The sequence below is a fragment of the Heliconius melpomene genome, chromosome 1 (genome assembly GCF_056956725.1).
Source record: "Heliconius melpomene rosina isolate 202511_hmr_F chromosome 1, ASM5695672v1, whole genome shotgun sequence".
In the NCBI taxonomy this organism is placed as follows: domain Eukaryota; kingdom Metazoa; phylum Arthropoda; class Insecta; order Lepidoptera; family Nymphalidae; genus Heliconius; species Heliconius melpomene.
The window spans coordinates 11,922,705-11,932,457 of NC_140389.1; positions in this window are offsets into that span (position 1 = coordinate 11,922,705).

Consider the following 9,753-nt stretch of genomic DNA (forward strand, 5'->3'; position numbering starts at 1 on the left):
TCTATCTTTAATGGTATGTAAAATTTAAATAAAAAATATTAATATTGTTTCTTAGAAGTCTGTTAAACGGGATTATACGAGCAAGTATCACATAAAATGTATAGGTAGGTATATATTGTAACATGCATACATACGTAGCTGAAGTATAAATATTTAATATCACGCTCGTAGAGAGTTAACAAGTGGGACAGGAAAATGAATGATTAAATTTAATTACGAAACAAACTTGTTCATGACAAAACAATAACTATACTGACTCACGTATAAAGTGTTGTTTTATAAATGAAATTTAATAAAATTAAACAAGAACTCTACAATATGCTTAGATTCAAACATTTGTATATACTTACCAATATAAGAAAAAAATGATTGACTGATTCATTAGTGTGCTATTTACTTAACTTGTGACTTGACGGACGAATCGAATATCTATTTAATTGAAGAAAAGTCCTTAATTTATAAACAAAGTATGGCCTAAGTCGTGAGGGTTAAAGAAACGCGCAAAATATATAGATAATATTGTATCTTTATTAAAAAACCAGTCACGTGTCAGACCCGCTCACCGAGCATTCCGTACTAATTTCCAGATTATGGGTCAACGGTAAGTATTACACCTTATAAAAGTTGACAAACATAGTTTTGCTGTATGAAATTAAGTTTTTATCTTTAGTATAAATATAAATTTCCCTAAATCCAACTAAAGATAAACTGGATTAATAAAAAAAGATAAATTTAATACGAATTTTTTTTTGTTCTGCTAGTTCTCATTTCTTAACAAATTTTATAACTGTTAGTCTTTGGGAAATACTCTATACCTAGGTTTTGATGACACGGCGAGTAAACTTGAGACTAACTTAAGTCTGCGGGCGTATGCACTGAGTTTACATTTTTTATGATTGAAATGAATTGAAATGAATATAATTTGTAGTTTTTTAAAATAAAATACCTATAAATATTCACTTCGTTCAAAGTTTCATAACTGCAGGCCCACGTAAAGTGCCTTATAGGTTTTGATCACACAGGATCTTTCAACTTTCATACAAAATATAACAAGAACGATGCATAAATGCTTTTATTTTTCAATTGCGTTGACTTAGAAGCTTGATTTTTTTGGATTATATTATCTTTTCGTTAAAATGATAAATAGGATGTATGTATGACATATCTTTGCAATTGCGTTTATCGAATTATATAATATATTTGCTTTAAAAAAATAAATTTGCTCATTGGTCATGCCTCTTCAGAAACAGGGAAATACCCTACACATTAGTATCTATTATAGCCTCTCACGTTAAATATCGGTTTTATAAGATAAACAAACAGTACTAGCGTAGTAGTATAAATAAATTTATTACATGGAAATAATGTCTTCATAGTCTGTTTAGAGTTTAATAATAATAATGCAAATAATTATAACATACTCAGATTAAGGTCGCTTCTAATTCCTATAGTTCCGATTGACAATTAATAGTTTTATATTTGTTATGTTTATACCATTTTTTTTAAAGTTAAGTTCCTTACGATAAGATTTGTTAAAAGTAAAACCTCATAGTCGCTACTGTAACTTTCGTACAGAATACAGATACTCGTAGATAAATTACCTACTATTCTCAATGTAAAATACAAATTACGACAGCGAATATTTTTTATGTATTGTGATGTCCGGGTAAAGAAACTTTCCATAGTTGAATTCTCCGAAATAGACGAACGCGAATATAGACAAGCCTTCGAAGCAACAAGCCTCGAACCTAATTACGTCAATACGGGAAATTCCTACTAGTCACTGCGAGTGCGCCGTCGGTTGTGATTGCGTTTGTTACTTTAGCGTCATCGGCCTACGTCACGCCTTACCTTTTATATTATGGAGAAAATATTTATGTATCTACCAATTTGATTTTTTTAATCATAAATGTTTTTAGCATTTAATTTCCTAAGAAGAACAAATAAGTAGTTAAATTTACACGCAATACTTACTGAAGATCCTAATATTGAAATAATTCTATAATTGATATTTTCTCTTCTAAAACAGCCTGGATCCATTTACATTTTATTTTATAGATTATTAGATATATTATAGATTATTTTAATTGGTAGAAAAAATGTCAAGACAACTGTATTGACGTAAGAATCATCAGAATCGGTCTACTCGTTAGGTCAAGACTGAATAGGAACATACCTACATGCATATATATGAACATATATTGGCAAGTGCTATGGTTGCGGTTAGTATTTACCAAATATCTTCATTAATAATACTTTATAAGACACATACTATACATATACATTAAGTTCTGATACAAATAGCCATTATTATCATCCCCCGTAAAAGAAAACTGTAATAGATAAATTATAATTATTTATATTTCGTACGAAATTATCTATTATGGCATATACGAGTATATATAGTTAAATAAAAACTTACAAAGTAACGTTATTTATCATAAATCACGCTTCTCGCAAAGGATGCTCTCGAGCCGGATCGCTTACACGTCATTACAAAAAGCTTATATTGTCGGGAGCGGACGGCACCGTTTATAACGCGTTATCTTCAAATCAACACAATAACAAGTTTAATAATGGAAGTGATTAATGTGCTGGCAGGATGACGCGCACTTTTCGCTGAGGGCTGAGGGAGGCGCGAACACGACCGGGTCCCGCCGTCTCTCTCCGTTGGTAGAAATACCAATCCCGCCTGCCCCAAATGACCAGACATTATTTAATTGAAATGGAAGTGAAAGGGTGACAATTGTAATATAAAAGAAAAAAGGGCTTTAATTTTTTTTTAGAGAACAGACGATAAAATATTGCGCAAGCCGTGCATTGTAACATTTGTCTTTTAGTAGGCGCGCATGATAATAATTAATGACTCCATATAAAAGGGTTATAACTAATAATGTAACTTTATTGTATTTTAACGTTATAATGACTAAAAATATCAAATATAGGAAATATAGGAATAAAAAATAGGAAATAAGTTAGAAACAATCATATAGTAAAGTAGGTTTTATTATCATAGTAGTAGTCATAATAGTTAAATATTTTAACTTATTTCATTCCATTAAGTTTACAGGAATATTAATTTGCCTTTTCATTAAATTTAATAATCTAATAATGTGTATCTAATTTTATTATACTGTGTAAAATAAAACTCGACGTTAAGTTCGCCATTCAAAACGCAATGTCTTGTTTTCCGGCAGAATGCTGAGTACTCTTTGCCTCTTTGCTAAGCAGGACAAAAATAAAAACTGTATTTATTACAATTGTTTTAATAAATTTATTAACTTTTAAGTAAATTTCATGAAATAAAATAAGTAAGTACAAGAAAGTTTTTAGAGCCTCGTATAAAATTACAAATATATTCCAAATCTGATTAAAATGTATGTAGTTCTTACCATAAGACCGACGCGATCTAGACGACTAGCAGCTGAACTTAGCAGCTATAATTTTAAGACTATAATAAAAATAAGATTACAATGTAATCAAAACTTTTAACATATAGAAAATGCTACAAACGACGATCCAAGCGCGCTATTTCTCAATGTAAACAGACAAACAAACGCAAGTGCAACACAAATATATGAGAAACGGTTGAACAGAAGCTATAAATCACGTCTTAAATTGTTTACTTGCTTATTTCTTGTAAGCAAAAGGCAAGTTATCGAAACAGACACAATTGGGCTGACAGATTCCTCTGACTAATGATCCCTTGTCACAAAGCTTACGCTCTACGCTCCCTGTCGAGTGACTTTGAAATTTTTATTGTCAACAAAAATTTTAACACTTCAGTATTTGATTTGTGCGAATTCGTGATAAAAAAATATGCGATTGATACATCACGTTTTTATAACTATTTGTGTTGCTACCTGGCTCCTTTGTAGGGTAGTATACACTAGGGTAGAAATATTGCACAAAACGATTATTTGATCCGTAGTCTTTTTCACATCTTTAACACGTAAGTATGGAATATAATTTTAATAGTCACTGTAGTAGTACATTTTTGTTTAAAGTTAATGTAACGAAATAAAATATAGTATATATCAGTCTTCAAAATAATTACAGTTTTAATATAATTATATTGACATATTACAAAGATGTTCATAGTGGCGCAGTGTGACCATATCTACAGTTGTGAATTCGATCCCCGCGCGGAAGTTTTTTTTTTATATTAGTTGTACATGTTTAATTTTATATATAAAATATTTTACAATATTTGTTTTCGTTAGGTACTAACTTACAAAATGGCCATATTAAATCTATTACTTTCGTTTACGTTAACGTTTACGTAGCAAAATAAATATAAGCTAAAATACTTTTCAAAAAATGATAAAACTAAAATAAATGAATATATTTAATTTAGTTTTATCATTATATTTAAGAAACCCAGTAGCCGCAGTTGCGCCATTCAAAGGGCGCAAAGCATGAAATCAAATTGTTAACGCGGACGTAGCAAACATATTGATATTTTAATTAGATTTACAAAGTCGACTCTCGCAGCTCCGTGGGTCACACCCAACTCTTTGAGCCGATGTAATGGCACCCTGTGGACTGTATTTAAGGGTTGTAGGGCCGTTCTTTTGTATAAATTCAATATTTACTAGCAAATGCATTACTGTAACAATACTAACTTAGTTTTTTAAGTTTAACTCAGCAGCTTCCGCGTTATCGTTTTCAATGGCTTTGGAAATGTCGCTCACGGCGTAATTATAGAGAAGCGCTGCACAGCAGGTCGCTCGGCGCTAATAACGACAACCAAGAATACATACATAATTGCTTTTAATTTTTATGTCAAGGAGAAAAAATCACCTTATTCCATTAGTTTGGCTTTTACAATCGGCAAAATAATAACTAAGAACAATTTGTGCCAATTTTACAGCTAAAAGATTATTTAGGAATATTTTTAAATATTTGTAAAATAATAATAACTATGCATCATTTATATTGATTAACTCAAAAAATAACACGAGCATTTGATCGCACATCAAAGGCTAGGCTCGCAGGGACGCTGACAGCATAACGGCAGACCCCAGACGGCAGCACAGCGCCGCGCCGTCACCTCACGCTGCGCTGTCGCTATACAGAATTCTAATTGATACACTAAAATACATTATCACACTTAGAACTCGGGATATTTCCTGTAACTATTTATTTTTTAATAAGTACACTCTTATATAATTATTTTGCATCATGTTTCTTAACAAAGGACCTTTGTCTTAACAAATGTTTTTTACCCACGAGCGCAGACTGCAATTAAACTACGAACCCCTCATGGCATGTCTACTATTGGCATATTATGGAGCAATCGACAAATATCAGCTTCGGAAACGCCTAAATGCTAGTCTAGACATTATACAACATCACATTGGTCTTATTTATATTAATCCTAAAACCATCCTGGCAACACTACGCGAACTATATATGTATATCAATTAAGCATTTCTCTAGGTATGTATATATTTTTACAAATGTGAAATAATAATTATATCCCAATTGTCCAAAAACTAATGACTAATATTTTAAGTTTTATTCGGCACCCTCGTTTCACTTTGCCCCGGGCTAAGTATCTGCAGAATGCGTGTAATTATTTATTTGCCCTCCGATCCCTCGCTGCGTCCACTCACATCTCTTTAGAGCTAACAAATAAATGGAACGGGAACAATGTGCAATATTCAAAAAATGTGCTATTATATTTGGCGGAATGATAATAAACTTATCAATATGGATATTATTAATTTTAAAAGGAAAAATTTTCTTTACTTTTTGATGCTGAGAAGTACCTTCTCAGTCCAGCACTGAGATTTATAACTTTAAATACAGTACGCATAAAATTTTGTAATCGAAAGAATGGATTGTAAAGAAGCAACATTTAACAGTTGAAAAATTGAACAAAGCCTACCTACAATTCCTAACATTGAGTTGGATATTTTAGACCGTATCCTTTTTGTGAATGAATAAAGAGCTTAAATGGTATCGCTTTTCAGCTGTACAAAACATAAAAAGCACAATGGCGTCTGACAAAGCCGGAGACAAATATGCACTACGTCGCTACTATTTTGACATTTTAATTTCACCCTTGCTCGAAATCCTTTTTACATGGCGTTGGGGGCGCGACGGCCGGCGAGCTCTCCTGATACTTGTATCAATCTCACGTAAAATTGATTGACGTTTATCGCTCGGATTAAAATACAATTAAACCCTATTTTAAAATGAATGGAAACATTTATTTTCTAGAGTTCATTTTACAAGGTAAAAATATACGGGTAATAAATAATAATTAAAAGTGTCAATATCCAAAAGAATATGTTAAATTTATAAAAGATCTAAATAAGAGAAAATATAATTTTTAAACAGAATTATGTATAAATAGACATGTGTGTTGCCTGAATGAAAGTAATAAAACTGTGGGGACCATTGGTTCGGTTCTGCTCGTGTTCCATGGAGAGGTTCGATTAGATGTAATTTGTGTCAATCACAAAGCATTGAAACGGCCACGTACCTTCCCTAATCGCCTGAACCATTTGCCTTAATTAAAACTCCAACTCTTAACAAAAGTCAATCGATGGATTAATGTTTGACGTGGGCCTCGCAAATTTCTGTGCCTTTTGTTAGGTACTATTATTCCGCCAGACACTGAGAGATTAAATTATTTTCTATTTCTAATCACATTTATTTCAAATATCACAAAAAATATATTTTAATTTCAATAATCCAAAATGAGATGTTATTGTAAATAGATAGATAGAACATAATGTCTATTTATAACGTAGATACTTATGTATTATAAATTTAGTTTAGTTCACACAAAAAATAATATTTGAAACTTTAAAACTCCTCTTTACTAGAATATCGACAAGTATAAATAACCTATATATATATATAGAAACGGGGGACTGTGTGACGAAGCTCTATCATTCACACAACATTTAATATCTTACTTTATCCCGTTCATAAAACCAATTTCATAACTAAATTTGTTTGCATTTTCGATTTGCACAATTCTTGATTTGTTATGTAAGACCACGAGATTGAATTATCACGCCTCTCTCTCTGTATTGTAATAAAATAATATAATGAAGAGAGACGGCAATAGAAGAATGCGGAGGGCTGTATTGGTCACGCAGAGTCATAGAGCAACCCTTTGCCTGTGCCTACGACTGGTTAACGGTAGTTTGATTTCACGCGCATCTAATGATTTATGTCGGTACCTTATCGCTCCATATTTTACCGATTTAGTCATTTTCCCCTATAGAATTACCAACCCGTTTATACAACTTCATCCTATTTCTAAATAGAAGCGTGTTATTGAAAAAAATATAAAGTCGATCATGTGAGTCGGACTCGCATACCTAGAGTTCCGTAACAATTTTACGATTGTATGTCAACGGAATATACAATTTACCAGCTCCACGCTGTATCTCGCATGTAGCAGAGCGATATTTAAAATATTTCATTTACGCGAGTGTGCATCGAAGCCACAACTATCCTGACTTTTAAAAATTGTACTTATCCGTTCGTTCGTAATCCGTTAATTATCCGTTGTACAAATTTAAATTTGCGGACATATTATGTACTCATTTTGTATGAAATGAACTACAATTATAAGTTGTAATGATTTTTTCTATAAAATATATATTTTTTTGTATTTTTGTACTGCAAGTTCTCACTTCTTACCAAATTTGATAATTGTAGGTCCACGGGATTGTATTTGGTTATGTAGTTGGTTGGTTATATAAGTTTTTGATTACGCTGCGCATTACCTACAAAATGCAGCAAAAACGATCGACGCATCTTTTGATTGTGTTGACTCTTGATTTGAACTAACTTAAAAAAAATTTAACTTTAGATTGATACATCCACACAATCTTAAGAAAAATGCTCTTGACAGACGGACAGCAAACTGATTCTATAAGGATTCCGTTTTTTCCATTTTGAAGTACGGAACCCAAAAAAAACTTCTAAAAATAAAAAATAAGAGCATATTTTATGAAAAATATCAGTTTAGTCTTCAATTTTATACCTCCTAAAATTATCTATTAGAAAACTCTATAAACTATATCAGTAAGAAGTCAGTGTTGAGAACTCTTTTCTTATTTTTTGACAACGTGACGTTAATCAGGAATAAGAACAGTAAGTAATAATAATGTTTTCTTATTTTTTCGGAGACATTCGCAAAGCGTTGTTAGCAGACTTGCTACCAGTATTGATTAAGGCTTACTTGATAAATGAAATGCGCATGTCCGCATCGAGCCCTCTCACAGACAGCAAATGTAGAGATATATTAGTATCTATATTGTTATATAAATATATGCAATATGTATAACATATGCATTTTGTATTTAATATATAACATTCTGTTATTTTTTTTTACTTTTATACGTATTTGCAAAATAATATGTTTATGCGTAAGCGACTATATTAAGTAGAACTAGTAGTTATCAAGAACTAAAAATTGCCATGTAGGTAGTTTCATTGAGACTTATAAAGGAGTCTTTACTACGAGAGAATTTCTTAAAATTTAGGAATTTTAGTAGGCATAGGCATAGACACGGGAAAAAGTTAATTTTAAGTTTTCCTGTCAAAACATTTCTTAATGGCAGTAAAAATACTACGGACTATAAAGTCCACGCGAACGAATTTGCGACAGATAATGTTTAGTTATTTTTGTTAAGTTATATGTGGGAGAGATTTCTTTTAGAAATAAGCCCACCTTTGCTAACTAAACTTTTAATTTTGTATTTCTTATGTGTTTTTATGTGCAATAAAGAATATATTATTATGTTGTAAGCTTTATTGTTTTATGTAGTATAGGAACGTAATTACGTATTATTTTTCTCATCACCAGTACTTACTAATTATCCAAACAAATGCATGTGCTGTTTTTGTATCTTCTTAAGATAACTCTAGAAGGAGACAGTCTCTACATGCGGCACGATACTTACATCATCATTTTGTTTATATAGTGTTTTTCCAGATCAAAAATTTTAATCTAAAGTATATTTAAATAATAATATTTAATTATACATTATAAAGCATTTAAAATGTATAATAATTAAATAAAAATATAGTATCGGTGCTTTAACATTAAAAATAGCAATAATGCTCGAAATAAAATGAATAAAGAAACATCTCAACTATAGTTTTTTGTGTAAAACATACAGAAGGTACATTAAATCCTCTTAACTCAAAGAAGGTATTCTTTGTGAAAATAATAATGGTTCTATTTAAAACTCCGATATTCGTATAATGTGTCTAAGTAATCAAATAACATTGCGTCTATCTTAATCCTCGCTTAATACGTTTTGTTAGTAAGTTTCATGCTCCGCTACGCCCCCGCACAAATATTTGTTGATCTTATGTGTTCAATTTTATCGTGATGTTTAATGCTATTGTTAAAAAGTATCTTATTTTTGTTAAAAAATGCATTTTGCCATAAAAAACGTTATATGCACGAACGCACGTGGCGTTGTGATTGATCATGTAATCATTTTTGGGTGATGTTGAATGGTATCACGCGTTTATAAAATATATATTTACGAACTGTTATTTCATACGATTTATGTATGAATGTGTCAGAATACCCACTGGCACAAGCGTATGACTGTAAACGGGCCAGGTTGTGGGTTTGTTTCTCACTTGAATGAAATTAAATATTTAATATGTTCGTCTCTTCGGCGTAGAGCTCTGCCACTCAACAAATAATGCCGCCAGAATTCGGCGGAAAGAACGGAGTGTCTTAATACTAGACTCTCTTTGCTT